The sequence below is a fragment of the Helianthus annuus genome, chromosome 17 (genome assembly GCF_002127325.2).
Source record: "Helianthus annuus cultivar XRQ/B chromosome 17, HanXRQr2.0-SUNRISE, whole genome shotgun sequence".
Taxonomy (NCBI): Eukaryota; Viridiplantae; Streptophyta; class Magnoliopsida; order Asterales; family Asteraceae; genus Helianthus; species Helianthus annuus.
In genome coordinates, this window is record NC_035449.2 from 28,130,632 (window position 1) to 28,150,590 (window position 19,959).

General features: G+C 38.5%; 1 long non-coding RNA gene across 1 annotated transcript; it reads right to left on the minus strand.

The window, feature by feature from the left end:
- Positions 1-9,733: 9,733 nt before the first annotated feature.
- Positions 9,734-11,618, minus strand: LOC110921176. Its single transcript, XR_002582238.2, has 3 exons — positions 11,516-11,618; positions 10,945-11,011; positions 9,734-9,904 (listed from the first exon to the last, which is right to left on the minus strand). It is a non-coding gene; the product is annotated as an uncharacterized LOC110921176 (long non-coding RNA).
- Positions 11,619-19,959: the final 8,341 nt, after the last annotated feature.

Consider the following 19,959-nt stretch of genomic DNA (forward strand, 5'->3'; position numbering starts at 1 on the left):
TTTCATGTGTAGCTTTCTTTCAGTTTGCATTAATATATTTTTTTTATTTTGTAAATTTAGGTCTTATACTTTATTTGAATTATGTAATTTGTTATGATTTGGAACATAATTTATCTTTACTTTTGTTATTTGGTGTACTTTTTAATTTTAAAGTTTGAACTTATTACAATTTTTGTCCTCCGGATTCAAGACCAGTTGAACCAATAAAAGGACAGTTAAGTACACTATACGATTTAGCAAGTGTCCAAGTGAAAATGTTGTATATAAAGTGGACTACCTTTATTTTACATAGATGTTGGTTTGTGATGGAATTATCTAGTTTCTTCATCTAATTATCAATTATACCTAGAGAACTAGTTTCTTCATCTAATTATCAATTATACCTAGAGAATAATTTGTGGTTTGGATATTGAGGGATCATAATAGATTAATAGAATGTCTTCTGTGACACATTCATAATATATTATATGTCGTCCTGAAAGGGAAATAAACATTAATGTCTTATATGTCATTCTTGTATTACCGATAAGTACAATTTTTTTATTGGGATCTAGTTTCCTCGTCTAGGTTGCGAATAATTACACTTTTTGTCGATGTTGTAGTAAAGCTAGGCTGAGTTCGTCTAGGCTTCTTATATAATATATAATAATTTAACTAAGCACATATAGTACCACTAATTACTAAGATAAATTTGAGTTAAATATATATATTACAATATTAGTTTAGTAACGTGTATATATATTTTAATAATCCCAATTGGTCATAAGGAATATTTTTAACATATATTGTATTGCAATTATTCGATTCCTAAATTTCTTTGGTAGGACCAAAGGTGTAGGATTCTTGAATCCTTGGATCATGTGGCCGTATAGATGCTTGCTGATATGGAATAGGATATATTATAGAGCTTGACGACTTGATGTACTTGAATTTCCTTGAAATTTCCGTCTTGTGGAATTGTCTGTTAATTAGAGAACTATTTATACCAACATTGGGTTTGAATGAATCCTCAACTCCTCGATCTCGTGGTTAATTTTCACTAATTAATTATGGACCTACACAAGTTTTCCAGAATCATGTACACTAAGCTCGCTATAGGGAGATACATATCATCTTCGGTAGTTATTGATGTACCCAAAGGTCATTTCTGCGTATATGTGGGTGAAAACAGGATGAAGAGATTTACAGTCCCGTTATCATATCTTAAACATCCTTTGTTTCAAACCTTGTTGAACTTGGCAGAAGAGGAGTTTGGTTATACTCATCCAACGGGAGGCCTCACGTTTCCATGCAAAGAAGAGACTTTTATTGAAATCATTGACAATATACGTTTAGAAGGAGTGTGTTAACTAAAAATCAGTTAGGAACATTTTGTTTATTTTAAAAACCTTTTCATGGTAATACCTGAGCCTATTAACAGTTATATATGAGTTCAAGTGTAAATGAAGAATACTCATTTGTTCAAGTTTCAAATACGATAATATCTCTTTTCTTTTGAATTACTGATTTTGCTAATATCAATAATATTAAATTACATTACTTAAATTATATATTGGTAACGATTATCTTAGAAATAAACCTGCGTTACACATGGAATTAATGATGTCCTAATAAGCCGGTGATACTAATAATTTGAGTGTTTATAACATTCAAATCATTTTTTTAATGGCCAACGAATACTATACAAGCTTCGTCACCCAGGTAAATCCATTGGCGAAAGGCCACCACAAGCCCAACGAACATAGACAGCGCTTATGACCCAATCCACCCATCATTTCAGATGAAATCCACCGCCCTAAGACCCACTATGATAAAACCCCCTGGCCCATCTAGAGCAAATGCCACCAAGTGGGACTCTAACTCCTGATCTCCACATTGAAAGGTCATGGGATAACCGAAGAAATGTATAACTCAAATTTGGCTGTAAGACCCAGTCTTCACCAAATGAGTTGACTTGAGTCGGAAGACTTTGCGGATAGTTTTTTTTAGTTACTCAAATTAGTCAAAATGAGTCCCTTTTGTAAACTTTACAAAAAGGTTCAAATTGGCAAGCCATACCTTAACCATTAATTAATTGATTAACGTCTAAAGTTGTAATGGGCCGAACCAAACTACCTCTTTTTTTTTTTTAATTGGAATGATACGTAGATAAGTGAAAGTGAATAAAAAAATAACGTTAAACCGTTAGAAAAAGAAGTAGCACTTAGGTTTCTAGCATCAATTTAGTAGATACCGACTCAAATCAAATCCGAACTTTTGAATCCGGTTATGCAAAAAAATAAAAAAAAAATAAAAAAACGAAAACAAGAAGCTTTAATTGAATCACAAAAGGGAGCACTTCTAAAATTTTGTTCCAAACAAAACAAGATTCTAAAATTTTTAACTACGCCAATTACAAACTTTTTAGTTTATAATTGCCGGTCTCAAGCCCGGATAAAGAATGAGAGTTTTGTTACTAAATATGTTGAAAATGATAATTTTGCAAAAGGGCCACCAATTCGTAGTTCGATTAGGGCCCCCGAAAACGTAGAAACGGCACTGAGTTCATCAATAATGACAATGACACAATATAATATGCAAATTTGAAAAAATATAAACTTTTTGTAATATGCAAAAAAAAAAAAAAAATCCCAGGTTCACGGGCCGTGTCAACCCACAAATACTCGTGAGTCGTGTCTTATTCACCATCATTTGTATAACAAAGATAGAGAGGTTTTAGAAAAAATAAAAAATAAAGGGCTTTACAGTTTCACGAAAAAAAATAATTACCATGTTTTGTGGTGATATATTGAATAAATGCTAATAATCTTTTTAAGTCGATGGTAGAAATATAATTAGAACATAACAAAGTTAAATAATTACATAGCCAACCAAGAAAGCTACAATACTTTAAAACTGTTAACAAAATGAAATGAACTTTATACATTCAACAAATATTAAATACTCGTAACATGTTTCATCTTAAACTATCAATTAATAATATGTTCTAATCTCATCTAATCGACTTGTGTAGTCTAAAATCCCAAATTTAGTTGTAACATTATATATGGGAAAGTTGAATTTAAAATGTGTTAGTCATGAATTATGAGAATCAATGAAGTGATAAAATGCGACTCTATTCTAAAAGAGGAAAGACAATCTCTAAAACACATGTCGTGCCATCCATACGAGAAACCCTTTCTGATCCAAAATCGAATCCGAAAAACTCTAGGTAACTTAATCGAGGTGATCCATAATCGACTGTACACATACTCGAGTGTGCTAATAATAAGCAAACAAAAATACCGGCTTCATGCCACATGTAACAATTAAGTCATTGTTTTATTTTAAAATTAAAAGATAGGGGTTATAATATTATCATTGCATTCTATCTCAAAAAGCGGGTGTATATTGCAAACGTCTCTAACAAACTCCAGTAGTGTGGTTGATCGATATCTCGTCGGGCTTTGTTGATTTCTCTATCCCGATTCGAATCTTCGGTATAATCAATATCAACGTACGTTTCTTGATAGTTTTGAGCATCAATCATTCAATGTAGTGTGATTAATTTTTTAATTCCATATGCAGTTTCTTGTTGAAAACATGGCCGGCGGTAGATCCCGATGGACCCATTTCCACTAACCTAATTTCCATTTGGTATTTCAGGAAGAGTTGTCGTTCCTCCTCAGAGCCGCCGTCGGCGGCGACTGCACTGATGAAGTCAAGTTGGGGATTAAGAGAGAATTACTCTGTTATGGGAGGCGATTGGAGCAACATGACGAACGCACCTATTCACGTTTAATAGTTGCATTGGCATTACATGCCTTCAACTCAAACCACGACGTCTCACTCACTAAATGGATGGTGGCGGAGTTATTCCGTGAGAGAGCCGATGATTTTGGGAGACGTACGGCGGAACTACGGTATCCCTCTATGGGTCTAATTATTTGACTGGTGTTACACGCTGTGAACCCTAACTACAGAATACCTCTGTCAACAGCGACGGAGTTGTTCCGGGAGAGGGGCATATCTTTGGAGGAACTGACCGTCTGGGTGTTGGAGGGTTTGTAGTTAAAAGGCACGGGTTAAAGGTAATCTCGCCGCCCTGTTTGGTGGTTTACAGTGGTAAATAAAGGGTTTGGTTGTTGCCGGTTTTGGGGTCACCGGTGAATTAAAAATTAGTCATGTTTTGTTGTTATTATTATTATTATTATTATTATTATTATTATTATTATTATTATTTTACATATTGTATTTTGTTTTACATATATCTAATCTAAATCAGTAATTATTCATGTTTTTTCAGGCTTGGGGCGATGGATTGTTCATTCTACCATCAATATATAGTTGCTCGTTATTCTTCTTCATTTGGTACATCAATCATTGTTGCTGATACTCAGTATATACATTCTTTCTGACTTTTTTTTTGTTTTTTCGTTTTTAAAATCGTTGGATTGTTAGATTTTATGCATTTGTAAAACATATATGTCCTTTATTGCTTTTGGGGATATAATTTGACCATCTATAGATTTTGCTTGCTGATTGATTCTCGTGTTTTTTAGTAATAATGTTATTATATGTTATGGTTTTTTTTATTTGAATTTGGGAAATTTGAGAAGCCTAATGAGTTTAAGAGTAGGCTATCGGGTTTGCATAACTTGGGTTTAAGAGTAGGCTATCGGGTTTGAATAAATGTTTTTGAATTTAGTAAACCTAGTGTCACGGAGTTAGCCCTTCAACTCGCGTGCAGCCTTAGAACACGATCTAAGTAAGCCTGGTCGACTTACTGTCGTTGGGTCTTGGTTATGAAAGTTGCCAAGGCAACGGTGGATCGCAAGGAAATGGCTTGTAATACTTGAACACAAATATACAATAGAAAAGCTTTGTATTATGCATAGAGAACTTACAAGAGTGTTGATGTTTACAAGTATTTGGGGGTGTCTCAAATGAGACCCCATCATGCCTATTTATACTACATTGGCCACTATCGAGAGTGTTCTATATCTAGTGTTCTATATCTAGAACACTCCTTACAAAATATCATGTCTAAATATCTAAGATATTTGTTACATATCATAATATTTGCTGAAAATCTAGATCCTTCCATTGCATATTTTTATGGTTATTTTGTCTAGCCATCTCTAGCGGATTCTAGAGTCTTCTTTGATGGAAGTTTATGTGTTTTGTGCCCCTTATGTTGCTGGAAGAGTACGGTGTCACACCCCGATTTCCACGTGTTTCACCGGTGGGCCCGGTGGGGATTACCGTGACGTATTTGGCAACAATATAATCAAACCACACAATATTTAAATGCACAGCGGAAGCATAAAGATAGATTATATTTCAACCATCGATTGTAATATCCAAGTATCACGAATAGTCGAAATAAATCCACAGGGGATCAAAATAAAAATAGAAATATTGTTCAACAGATATTGGTATCCCAAGCTTGCGAGACTCCAACGATGCTAAGGAGTGGCCAGCCTATTTCGTACAGAACCTGCATTTAATCTTTTGGGGAAAATACATCAGTTTACACTGGTAAATACATTTAACCGACACTTTTGTAAAAGGTTTAGTAAGAATTGATTTGAATGCACAAGGCACAAACTCTTTATAACTTGGGATAATTTATCAATTAAATCTTGTAAAAGAATTATATGTTCACTATGCGTTCGGTCGCCCGGGTCGTGCCGGGTTTAAGGTTAATAGACACGCCACAAAGCATAAAGCCGTGGCGGGAAAACCAACGGTTATACCTTTAATAATAATATAGACATATTGTCGGGTGTACGCCTACACCCGCGTGTCAAGGTCGTGGCCATTTCGTAAAATGATGCCAAGGATATCCGGGACATGGTCATTAAGCTCCCAAAGGCGTAAAGCCAACAAAACCAATTTTTAAACGGGTCACATTGATAATACCCAACTACTAATGAGTTGGGGTCAATTGCCCGACCAAGCGGTATTTTAAATACCGTAACCCAAGCCCGTATAACGGAAAATAAGTTAAAAGTATTTACCTGAGCAAGTAATAACCTCAATAAACAAATGCAAGTATCTTTTACTGGTCTCCTATTCTGGAACGAAGATTTATAACAACCTATTAGAATCCTAACGAGTCCTTAATTTAGCCTTAGCTTAGACCGGTCAGTTTCAAGGATAATTACGGTTTAATCGCGTGAAAGGCGAAAACCGGGAATGGAATGTGGTTTGGATCCAACAAGTTTGAAGACTTGTTTTATATGGATATAATAACCACACTCTGGATTTTGAAGTAAAAATGATAAGGTTGACCCGTTTCGGCTAGTTTATGTAAACTAGTTACATAAACCGAACCGTGCGTGCAAAAGGCGTAACGGGTAACCGTAAGAGTCCTACACAGGTTTCCTAAGTTAATATGCTCTAAAGAGGTTGTGGTATCAGTAGGATACCTTCCATAATGCCCGTAACGAGTTTAATCCCAATATACGCCCCGTAGGGGTATTTCGGCCTTTTTAAAGATTATAAAAGAGGTTTCCGAGTTCTACAGGAAATCTGAGTTTTCCGAACAGTTTATAAAGTCCAAAATACTTTATTTATTATTTAACATCAGTAGCAACTGGAATCGGGTCAAAATACCATGTAGAACTCAAGTTATGTCCGAAAAATGTATATTCGGTAATTACCGATTCGATGCCATAACCGCAGGTTATGAGCAGGTTAAGAATAATTAAAAATCTTTAAAAATTCCAAAATATTATTTTACATCAGTGTGTAAAAGGTTTGGTGTCGAAATTTGGGTTTAGATAGGCTTTACGCTAAATGCGCCGCTTAATTACTAAAGTTTCCGTAATTGCGCTATTTAGCATAACTCCTATTCTAGACCTCGGATTGACGTGAGATTTTAGGGACATGCTTAGAAATCAGTAACTAAGGTTATTGTCCTTTCACATATCCAAAATTCTCGTTTTAAAGTAAAAAGGGCGTTATGGTCAACTTTTAAGCATTTAACGAAAATGTGCAAAAGACTCGGACAAACAACGAACCGGTCACAGAGGGTTATACCATCATGTAACCTGGTCCTAAGAGAGTCCTAAGGCATATCTAAATCATACCATAACGGGTCAGAACTGAAGTCAAAGCAAAAGTCAAAGTTTTGCGACTTTCGGTTTCGAACCGGGTCAAGAATAGTAAATGGTCAGACCAAACAGGCTTAGACTAGTTAATATACTTATTATCATGTTATATGAGTGTTAAAATAGGTTACACGCCATCTACATTACTGATTATGCATAAAATCACAAATTAGCATCCTGTTGACTTTTTCTAAGCAAGTTTGACTTGACATTCGGACTAGTTAGAGTGGGAATCAGAGGGTGCCCTTTTAGGGGTTTAATGCCCACATAATTACCAACATATAACTACCTTTACTTCGATTAATCACTGGAACATTTGTGATTTATCGTTAAGTCAATCGTTAATTACGACGGATTGACTTTTAAGCTAAATCTAAGCAAAACTTAACCAAGAAAGGGTGGAGCATACTTACAAGAGTCCTATGCACGACTTGTGAAGCTTAGAGAGAATGCTTGAGCCTTAGAAATGATCAGAAAGCAGAATGAAGGTGTGAAGAACTAGGTTGCAACTCATGGCCCTTTTATAGTGTTCTAAATCCTCCAAGATGGTGACAACTAAGTCTATGGGGTGATCCAGATCATTTACAAGTGTTTCCTAGTGTCTAGGAAGGGTTAGGGGTCGCCCATGTTGCTGAAAATATCTTGGTAAGCCGGTTAAACTGTTATAACAGCCAACAACCAACTTTCTGTCGCTGGGCGTTCCTTACGGACCGTAAGGCAGGGCCTTTGCGGTCCGTAAGCCTTTGACAGAGAAAATGTTTTACCCTTTCGCACCTTACGGACCGTAAGGCAGGACCCTTGCGGTCCGTAAGCCCTTGCCAGGAGCAAAAAAAATAACCTTTTATGCATTTGAACAGACAACTTGATATGAATGATTTCTGGCCATGAATTACCAGTAAAATGCCTTTCACCCATGCTTGTCCAGTTGTCTACCCCATCATGTAACATAATTGAATTTGAAGAATGATAGGATTCATGAATGAAGATTTAACGTGCATTATTTTCATAGGATCCATTCTTGCAATTTGGCATTCATCATTTTTAGTAATCACCGGATTAAGGTATTTTAGATGTTTGTTAATCATGTTAGGGTCTTGGGATTTATAATGAAGTCGTTCAGAGGTATAAATTAACATGTCGACATGTTCAAAAATCCTACCACACATCTTTAATTAGATTCGGGTTTACAATACTTTTGTCGTAAGTGACACGTGTCGTTTATTTATTGAACACAAAATTTCGAGGTGTTACATACGGGCTATTCTGGAACCTTCCAGGCAGCTCCAGATGCGACTAGATGGTCCCAGAAAGCTTTGGATTGAAGAAATTTTGGGCTGAATTTGTGCGAAATCCTCCCCTACCCAAATTCGCAACGTCCTCATTGTGATGCCTCAATGTATAACAACCCTACTAAAACCTTTAACGTGACCCTAAACGTCCTAAAATATACCCTGTATATGAGAAACGAACCCTAAATACCTTCATATTTATAAAAATCAAATAAAAACAAAAATATGTGTCGCTCGCGGCCGCGACCTAGTCCCCTGGGTCTGTCGCGGGGGGCGACAGAGTGACACCAGGCGAGCCCTCTGGCTGCTATATGGCCAGTTACGTGTGGAGCCTACCCCTTGATTCATCAAGCCTATAGCCGCCTTTATGGCTCTCGGGGGCCGCGAAAGAGGTAGAGGTGGCTCTCGCAGGGAGCGAGAGACCCCTCGACCAGCCTATAAATATAGGCTTCAGCCTCATTCAGTCGCCGTTCAATTCATTTCTTTCCTCTGAAACACTAAAGCTATTATACTCGGGATATTATACCCCTATCAGCGAAGCTCTGCCTCGTTGTAAGTATTATAACCCTAGTTGTTACCCTACACGATCGATCTAGGGCTCCGTAACGCATGTCAAGGCTCTGACTGACTCAGTCGTTGGAGTTCTGTCTCGTGTTACACCTGATTGATCTAGGACTCCGTAATGCATGTCAAGGCTCTGCCTGACTCAGTCATTGGAGTTCTGTCTCGAGTTGTACGGTCAATGTGATTTGGGTTATTTTACTAACACGTGTGCATTGTTTAATTTTAATAGATAATAACCAGGAGAATCACCAAGAAGCTATAGTAATATCACCTAAGTCAACAATGTAAGTACATTCTCTTTTATAAACACTTTTTGTGAGTCACATTGTTTTACTAAAAGCTCAAATGTTTTCAAATACAATTACAGTGATTAAGTCTTTGTAATTCTACAATTGCTGCCAGTATTATGGGGTTTGTATACATTACTTGATAACCTTCACAACTGGGCATGGGTATCCAATGTGTGATATGACCATAGTCACAGATTCGTCGAGTGACACGTACTGAACGAGTAATTGTGTAGATATAAACATTGTAATCGCCCTTAATTCTGTAATGTGTAACAACTGATGCTTTACAAAATGGAATGTACTTGCAAGTATTTCTTGCTGATAAAATGTTTTTAAAACGCGTTTCAGATAACTTAATGTGCAGCCAATAGAAGCCAGCTGAAGAGCACTAAAGGCTTAAAGTCGTGGCTATAAAAAGTTACCAAATGTAAGACCCGTCTCATTAAAACACAATATAATATATTAAGTACACATTAAAATGTAAATGCGACATTAAAAAAAAATTATATGGTTAACATCCATATTAGTTTAAAACAATAGAAATATAGCACCAAGTGTTTTCATGTTTAACTAAACAAAATGATATTCTTGCGGAAGCTTCAAAAGTCTTGTGTTCGGTTCTTGGAAATTACTTGATGTTCATCCGGGAGGTCACTATGATCACCTAAGTTCAAAACCAACATAAAAGTTAGTTTTGATGATCAAATAACAAGTTTAAACAAGTTCAGAATGCAAAATTTAATAATAATAAAAATTTGCCAGCTATGCACTCTGTCGCGGCCCGCGACAGATTTAGCCTCAGTCCTTCGCGGGCTGCCACAGCCTCTGGCGGGGCGCGACAGACTTTAAGATCTCCGTCGCAGGGCGCGACGGCCACTTTTCGACAAAAAAGTTGTTTTGTTGAGCTGCACTTTGCCCAGCTCAATCTTTAACCAATATTCCAACTTAAAAATCCTGTAACTTTCGTTCTACAAGTCCGTTTTTCGTGATTCTTTTTCCTACATGTCCGTAATTTAAATACAGACCCGTTTATCATCATTATTTGCGTAAAAATCTTGTTTATAGACCGGTCACCTATAAATCCCTTTTTTATTTATTCGACCCGTTTGGTTATATGACAAACTTCACATAGTTCATTCCTATTGGTATCTAAACAAAGTTACCCATTTCCCCAGGCCTGTCAACATTGGCGTTTCACTACCATTCCCAAGATTTACGCACGCAATATGTCGCGCTTGTTATTAACAATTTCAATCATGAACATTATTACTATATCAACAAATTATGATTCTAAACTTTTGACCCAATATCATGGGTTCTTTTAAGACAAACTTATCCTTTTGGCGTGCCCGTTCCCGGCTAATGCTCTCATAATTCATATTCAACGAGTGACATTCAAGTCACTTCAATATTACCAAATTCGACATTGTTTTGACCCGTTTGGTTTTCAAGTGAACTTCGTCACTTCATTGACTTACCAAACATACTTTAACCGTTTATTTTGACCCGTTCAGTTTATCGAGTGAACTTCGTCACTTCACTGACTTACTAAACATATTATAATCATACATTTTGACCCGTTTGGTTCTTGAGCAAACTTTGTCACTTCTGTGACATACCAAACTCATATATCACACGATAATTCCATTAACATTTCTAAGAACAATATTTATGCATAATGTAATGAAACTAAAAGTTACGTACCTTCAAAGCTTATCCTTCAAGCGCGCGTCCGCTCCTACTTGATCGCTTGAAGATTCACCCGCTTTGCCTATAGAGTTCAACCAACACCGTGTTTAGAACTCTTATTATCACATATTACACGCGATTTATCAAATTCGTTGATTACGTGTTTCTTTCAAAATTTCAACTTATGAACATTCGTTTAGGCATTTTAACAAACACCTTACGGGCAAGATTTTTATACTACTTTTATCAAGTCCATTACTAACTTTTAACCAAGTTTATGTTATCAAAATCAAACCCTTTGTCTAGTATTCATGAACAATATCACTATCTTGCATCATAACATCAATTTTCTCGCAATTTAACATACTAAATCATGTGTTCATCACAAAGATATAAAAACCCACTTACACATATATGGGTGGTTATCAAATTCCTATTTTTCAATCTTTATTCATCAATTTTTTGACTAGGGTTTGTTCCTAGACATGGATTCATCACAATATAACTCATTCTTAACATTCATTCCAGAATTTGATTTTGAGTGTTAATCATAAAATCATAACTTCACCAAATATGAAAATTATACCTTGTGATCCCCTCACTTGAATGATCACTAATTTCAGCTTGGTTTTTTATTTAGACTTGATTTCCTTGTTGAATTTGATTGTATCTTGTGATTTAGGGTTCAAAGGAAGAGCCCCTTTCTTGGCTCAGTGAAAGTGTCGACCAAAACACACACCAACCTATAAGTATTTTCACTTTCAAACTTGGCCATTTTGGTCCCTCAAGGTATTTTCAAGTTTTATAAAATACTAACATTTCAAGTTTCTTTATTATTCACTAGATATTTTTAACTAGGTTAATTAATCCTAGTCACGTTATTCTTTGGTTAAACCAACATATATATATATACACACACACACACACACGTGTGTGTGTGTGTGTAAATAAATATCAGTTTCTAATATTTTCGGGGTGTTACACCAAATAAGAAACGAAGTTTATATTTTTAATAATTAGGGTTTATCCCTATAAATGTATTGTCGAATGAAACTCGGGTTTTATCCCAATTATTATTATAAAAGTTTGGTGTTTAACTCTGATAAAAATATTTCCTAACTACGGTCCTGATGTATTCCGCTGCCAATTTAATAAACACCGATACCACCCGCTCAAAGTATCCTGCGGCACCCGCCTCCGGGGCAGGGGGTCGTGGGCTACGACAGATGGTGGTATCAGAGCTACAGCCACTGGTTTAAGCCAAAGAAGTGTTATGCTGACACTAAAATTCTGTGTTAGGAAATAATCTATGTGATTATGCATAAAATGTATATTATTGTTTTGTGTTATTTGACTGTTTGTTAGTTTACAGTATGAGTGAGCAAGGTACATCGGACGCTTATCGTCACTTAGCTAGTTCACCAAAAGATGAAGGAACATCATCTGTTAGGATCTGAGGCTCTCATGATTGTGTTTGTTTCTATGAACTTAATAGATCAATGAATATGTAACAATGTAAAGTGCAGCGGAAATGGATACAAACTGTATAAACACAATCAAGGAAGAAAATAGTTTGATAAACAAGTGCTTTTCATTGAGTTGAATGATTGAAAATACAAAGCAAATGATTACAGCATGTTTACAGAAACTAAGCTCCCCCTCAGCCAGATACCCCAAGGTTGGTTGCACAAGATGAAAGGATTAGACTGGAGAAGAAGAATCTACTCAGTCAATCAAATGTAACAGTACAGGGTACTGTTACATTTATAGGCAGTCCAAACCACTGAAGCATATTGGCTGACGTCACCATGATAGTGACATCTAACGACCTAACAACCAATAAACATTGTTCTATACAAACTACTGATATACAACATCTGATAATCAGTATAATACAAACTTGAGATAACTACTGCTTCACGTTCCACTGTTGTAGCCTGAGCACTGATGTTGAACTTCAGTGCTTTCTTCAAAGGTGATCAGTCTTTGAGTGGGCAGTGCTTGAGTCTTCAGCAGTACTTAGAAAACAACAGTAGATAGAGCAACAGTGTTTGTCTTCAGCAGTCTTTTAGAGTATCATCAGTGTTTAGTTCATCAGTTGTTGTAGTGAGCAGCACTTAAGATTCATCACTGTTAGAATACCACTGTCAAGGGGAAAGCAAAGAGTAAACTGCTGCTTATTGATAGTTGTGACAACCCTCTCAAAACCAGGTATCCGTACGACTTAATTAATTATTAATTGATGCCAAATTACTGTGCTTTACTGAGTTTGCTGATAAACTGCTACTTGATTGTTGGTACTTGTACATATCTGCATCATACTTTGATATTCCTGTCACTACACTACTTAATTGCTGAACCTTAGTGACAAACATGATGCACAAAAGCACAGTAGCACTAAACGGAAACACAGTGAACATGCTGATATAGCCAGCATCAGGCAAACGCTGCCTCTAAAGGCCTGAATGAGCCAGAATTATTTTACTACACCCATAGTGTGTGTAGGGATACAAGGGTTGTATGATTACGTCTCTAGGAATAAGATATAGAGATTTGGATGTGCCTAAAACATACTTTAAGCACGAAACACAGCACTTTTATCAACACACTAGCTTCTAGCTAATTAATAAAGTGCCAAAATATGGGGAATTATTCCCGACACTTTGCAGAATAAATTGTGTCGCTAAAAATATTATTTATGACGCTTAACGGATATCTTAAGCACTTTAACGGATTACTATCCGACCGAACAACCGGACAATACCCGGAACATAAAAATATTGCCAAAATTAATATTAGTACTTTTCTGAGCCAGTTAGGGTCCCTGATTACCCTAACACCCGCTTTTGATGCACTGAAACAACTAACGAGGTTAGTACCTTAAAGTAACGCACTTAACCAAACTGAACCGTAACTGAACGATTGAAAACGAACCGAGCACCATTACATCCTAAAGGAATCGGCCAACTAGTGGGACCCGGGGAGTACACCTTTATTATTTTATATTGGATTGCACGAGGATCGAGACGACTTTCTCTATAAATACCTCACTACCTCTCACACACACCAACACACACTTCACCTCACCACCACTCCCTCTCCCTCTCCCTCCTCTCGGCCGAGATCACCACCACCCCCACATCCGTTTTTCGGTTCAAGTCTTGACATTCCAAGGGTATACAAGTGTCGGTGGTTACGTACAACGGAGCTCGGAACAAACGGAACGCGAAGGACCTCTACCGTTTGCTATTATCCACTCAGTTTTCGCCATAGATCTTCCCTAGCCCCGAGCTAGAGGTATAACGTTTAAAACTCATTGTTAATCGTGTCTAAAGTGGTTAAAAGGATTTTTGATGGTTGAATGTCGGTAACCCGCTAAATGAAACTTTAAAGTCTTCAAAAACGTGTATTTCGTTGGATAAAAGCACATAACGCGTGTAAAAGTCGTAGTACTTGAATATGTTGATTAATATGGCCCGATCTACGATGTGGTGGCTCTCATCATCGTTTAACCCGACTTTGTCCGGATCGCGTATCTTGACATACACTTGTTTCTTGTGTACAAGGGTTAAAAGGTGAAACTCCACCACACGGGAAACATGAACTTGTGTAAAAATGTTTTGACATGAAAAATAGTATTTAAAACAAGCCGATCTACGTATGTACAAGTGGTATATTCGTAGGACCGGGTGTTGAGAAAATCATGTTTTTATAAAAATAGATAAAGTGTTAACAAATATGATTTTTATAAACTACAAGTATAGAAACACTTGTAGAATGAAAGATCCGACAAAATAACAATGTTCACAAAAATTGTCGGGAAGTTGTAAGAAGTGATTTGTCCCAAAAACGAGGTTTTTGCAAGACTAAGTTATGTTATATATAGATCCACTAAAAATAACGAGATCTACACCGGAGATTTTGTAAAAACTACAAGTTCATGAAACAACGCGGTTTTACATACTAGTCTTCTATTTTGAGTGTTGAAAATTGATTCGGTTGATTTGATAAATTGTTGAGATGATTTTGTAAAAGAAAATGATACGCTTGAAAGCGTGGCCACCTCCAGTTACAGGGGAAACTCTGGCGAAATTTTCTAAAAATCCAACACTTAGAATTATTTACAAGTGTTAGACTACTTTAACATGTTTTCAAAAATATATTTCGCCACAACTTTATTTATAAATAATCGGAGGTGGGATTTTCACAAAACTAAAAGTGATAAATATTTATTCGGTAAATATATTTTGTCACCTCACTGTTTATGATTATTTTGTGAAGATATATAAATATTATTTTTAGAGTAAAAATAATATTTACTAACCTTGTCAAGCCCGAAATAATACAAACGCTTGTACGTCAAGAATATAAGTTACAACGGTGATTATCATTACCACTTAATCGTTAAAACGTAACTTACACTTTATTCGGAAATATTCATAAGCATGTGTTGTCAATATATTATTTTGGGAAAATATTATGAGAAAAGGAAATATATTATTTTTGAGAAAAATGAATATATTTTGAAATAAGAAATAAAATATATTAAGTGGGACTTAATAAAATGATATAAATACACATGTATTTAAATCCCCCATCCTTGGGAAGGAGAATGCGTATCAAACATATATACGGAACGGTTGTCTAACTGTTTCCCAAAAAAATATAATCTATGAAGCTAAAGCACGGCCATCCGTCTAATAGAATTAGCACATGTAGGTCGTTGCACAGCACTTGGATATTGGATTGCTTGATTTTGTGACGCGCTCACTGTGAGTTCATGTCCCCCTTTTCTCTTAACTGTTTTCAGTTTTATAAACTGCGGGGGTGAAATACATGTTACAATGATTATGGATATGTTATACATGGTATGGTTAGCATAAGGAGGGTTGTTACTTAGATCATGTGAATGGGTAGGCGGAAACTTGAGGTCATTAATCCTCAGGGTAGGACCGAGGGGCAGGAGCGGTAGATCTATTTGGGTGTAGCGAGCCCAGTCCCAGGTCCAGCAGAACGGACCTTGGGATGACTTTGTTCCCGACGCATAAATTTGCTAGGTTTGAGCCTTCCTACTTGCATTTACACATATCAATGGCCTTGCAAACCATTGGTGATCTCTTTTTTTCCTTATTTGCTACATACCAGGGTTTTTGACAAAGATAAAGGTTTATTTACTCATTTTCGCATGAACTCGCTCAACATTATTGTTGATTTTTCAACTTACATGTATTTCAGGGAATTAAGGATCTGGCACGGTTTAGCAGGATTTCCCGCTGCATTTAGATTCAGAGTCATCCGGGTTCAAGGCTCATGGCTCTTTCCTGGACAAGCCATGGCCCCTGAACCATGTTTATTTTGTTTGCCTTATGGTAGTAGTTGTACTGTTTAAGACAAGTAATGGTTGTTGGGTGTTTACCCATTTAGACAATGTTTGACAATTTTATTTTCAATGGATGACTTTGCATGATTTTAAATTCATATAGCTTGTTATGGTTAAGCTATGGTATTAAGAAGTCACACCAAATTAACCACGCTTCCGCAAAGCCAGGGTGTGACAGCTTGGTATCAGAGCTCTGATCATAGCGAACTAGGGTTCATTTTGAGTCTAGACTATGATCACTAGGGCTCTCACGAAAATGTTTTTCTGCATACCACTTAAGTCCAGATCCAAAACTTTTTATAAACAAATGTTGAGCATATTTTATTATTTTAGGCTCAGTCTGGGAGGCTGAGGCTCGGTCTGGGAGGTCGAGGCTCGATCCAATCGATCGAGGTAGTTGTCTAGTGGGACTAGGGAGTCAGTCTGGGAGGCTGGGAAAAGTTGGCTAGTGGGACTAGGAAGGACAGTCTGGGAGGCTGGGAGGCTAGTGGGACTAGGAAGGACAGTCTGGGAGGCTGGGAGGCTAGTGGGACTAGGAGGAATATGTGATTATTATGTGGTAACTTGTGTGATTACCTGATTTACTGATATTTGTACATACTTGTGATTGTATTACAGACTCATGGATACCTCAGATACAGGAGATTCGGACACTACTGGACCCCGACCCATGGAGTCAGACGAGAGTATGTCATCAGAGCACGAGGTGCACACCTCGGATTATACCAGTACAGACGACGACGACTTCCAGCCGTTCGCACTACCTGACGGCGTCGATGAGCCCATCGTTGGTGGTCCTGCTGCGGATCTTCCTCTCGCTGTGATTCCCGCCCCGATTCCTCTTGCATCCTACCCAGCTTATGAGCTTATGCTTGATGCCGAGGCTGGTGACGATATTGATCTTTTCGATGATGAGCTATACGAGGACGAGGATCCTGACCCAGCTCTTTTGGCCGCTGGCGGTCTTTTGATGATCGCCGATGCTCCTGCCGGAGACTCGCCTGTTCATTCTCCAGCTCCAGACTCCTTTGAGTCTGTGGCATCTGCTCCATCACATGTGGCGAGCACGCAGCTTTTCGTTCATGACTCGGATCCTGACCAGGCGTCATCTGCCGCCCCTATGCCGAGCTTTGTTTTTGAGCATGACGATATCGAGGATTCTGACCCTGTATTTCCTCCTGGATTCGATCCAGACCGTGATATTGAGTTCGTTCATATGGACCAGCCTGTAGAGGACCCCGTTGACCCTGCCGACCCTTTTGATCCTATCGATCCGGACTTTGACTTCGATATGGCGTTTGACGATCCCGAGCCTGCAGTAGCTCCAGAGCAGGCCGCTGCTTTCGATCCCGCACATGAGCATGGTTTGGCACATGCTGATGTTCCTGTTGATCCTATTTTGGCGGGTCAGCCACTTGGCGATGTTCCTGTTGATGATATTCCTTTGTTAGATGCTGACCATGTTGTTGATCCTCTTGTTGACCCTCTGATCGCTGACATTCCAGTTGACCCTCATGTCGATCATATTGATCCTGTCGTTGCTCACGTTGATCCTGTTGTTGCTCACGTTGATCCTGTTTTAGCTCCTGTTGATCCCTTACCTATTGAGCCCGAGCATGCTCTGTTTGCAGAGCACATGGATCCCCCTGACGAGGAGGCTCAGCACGGTTGGATACCGGCTGACGAGGATGTTCCGCCGCTTCCTCCTCACCGCACTGATGCTCACCATCCTGAGTTCTCGTTTCAGATTCCTTCTGTCATACCTCCAGCGGGGCCTGGAGAGGGCTCTTCCGCCCATCCATTTGGCCATGTACCGATGCCATTACCTGTCATGCCTCAGATAGCACCCATCCCATCTTCTGTTGCACCTATCGATCTTACCAGCACGCCATTACTTTGGTCCTCTTCCTCACCCATGCCACCCACAGATCCATACCACCCATTTCATTGGGCCATACTATTGAGGATCTTTTGATGTCATTTGTACACCAGCATGATTCCCATTCTCAGCGTTTGCAGGAGCTCGAGAGAGCTCAGATGCCTCCTTATCCATATCTTGGTCCGTCATCCTCATCTGCTCAGCCATTTCGGTCTTTTCCTCCTGACATTGTTGCTCGACTTTCGATCCTAGAGCAGCAGATTGCATCCGTGATCCGCACCCAGCAGGCCTTGGAGGAGGATTGGCTTCTCTTTCGCCGCCTACATTATCCTCCACCACCACCACCATTCTAGAGATCATCGACGTTACCAGGGTAGACACCGGTGAGACAGCCGCGATTGTTATGCACAGCTTTTGAAGACCATTTGACTACACAGATTTTTGTTGATACATGTGATGTATTGATTGTATGTAACACTGATATGATGTATTTTGTACAGGGGTGATGTAACCCCTATGTGATTGATGGATGTACTAACACACTTACTATGCTTATGGTCTTGATATATATGCAATCGCCGCATTCTCATCATATCTGATTTACTTGATTGATTATTTTTATATTTGGACATGGGATGTTGGACATGGGATGTTGTGTGTGATATATTGATAACATGAGATGTTATATGCTATTACTATTACTATATACGTATGATTTCTATGGCCTAATCGACGTACGCATCTTTAGAAAATGGCACCAAGACGTCAACCGCAGCCGATGCCCACGACTCAAGAAGAACTGCAAGGAATCATTGCTGCCGCGATTGCTCAGTATGCTGCATCGCAGGGAGGACCCAGCTGGAGTAGCTCCAATGGCAATGGCAACCAGAATCCCACTCATGGTAACCCTAAGTCTTTACGACGTACCATGGTCTAATCGGATTCCTGTAACAATTGCTAATACAGTTCCTATGTTGAAACGAATGTGCAGGGTGCACCTTCAAGCAGTTTCTGGACTGTAAGCCCACAAACTTCGACGGCACGGGCGGTGCTGTTGCCTTCGTTCGTTGGGCAGAGAAGACTGATTCCACCATTCGTATGAGCAAATGTGCGATCGACCAGCAGGTCACTTACATTTCAGGGCTGTTTCTAGATGGAGCCCTATCTTGGTGGAACCTTCAAGTGCAAACTCTAGGCGAAGCTGCCGCCTACGCCCTGTCTTGGGCCGAATTGAAAGAGCTTATGCGAAGGAAGTACTGCTCTCGCGCGGAGATTCAAAAGCTTGAAACTGAGTTTTGGCACTTAAAGATGGAAGGGTCGAAGATAGCGGAATATGTTCAGAGATTCCACGATCTGTCTCACGTGGTACCTTATATGGTAACACCCGAGTTTAAAAGAGTTGAGCGCTTCATCTGGGGATTGGCTCCTCAGATAATCAGTATGGTGACTTCTTCCAAACCCGCAACCATCACAGAAGCCATCGATCTGAGTGTGGCTTTAACTGAAGAAGCGATTCGGTTAAACAAGTTCGATGAGATTGAACCCAAGAGAAAGGAGACTCATGTGGAGTCATCTAGTGGTAATAAGAGGAAGTTTTCAAGTTTCAAGCAAAGCACCGGGACGGTGGTCAAGAAGGGAGAAGCGAATGCACCAGCTCAAGATTCAGTTGGTGGTGGAAAGAAGAGCAGGGGATACATGGGTGCACAGCCCAAGTGCAACTCATGTCAAAAACATCACTCCGGTCGTTGTGGATTGAAAGTTTGTGAAGCAT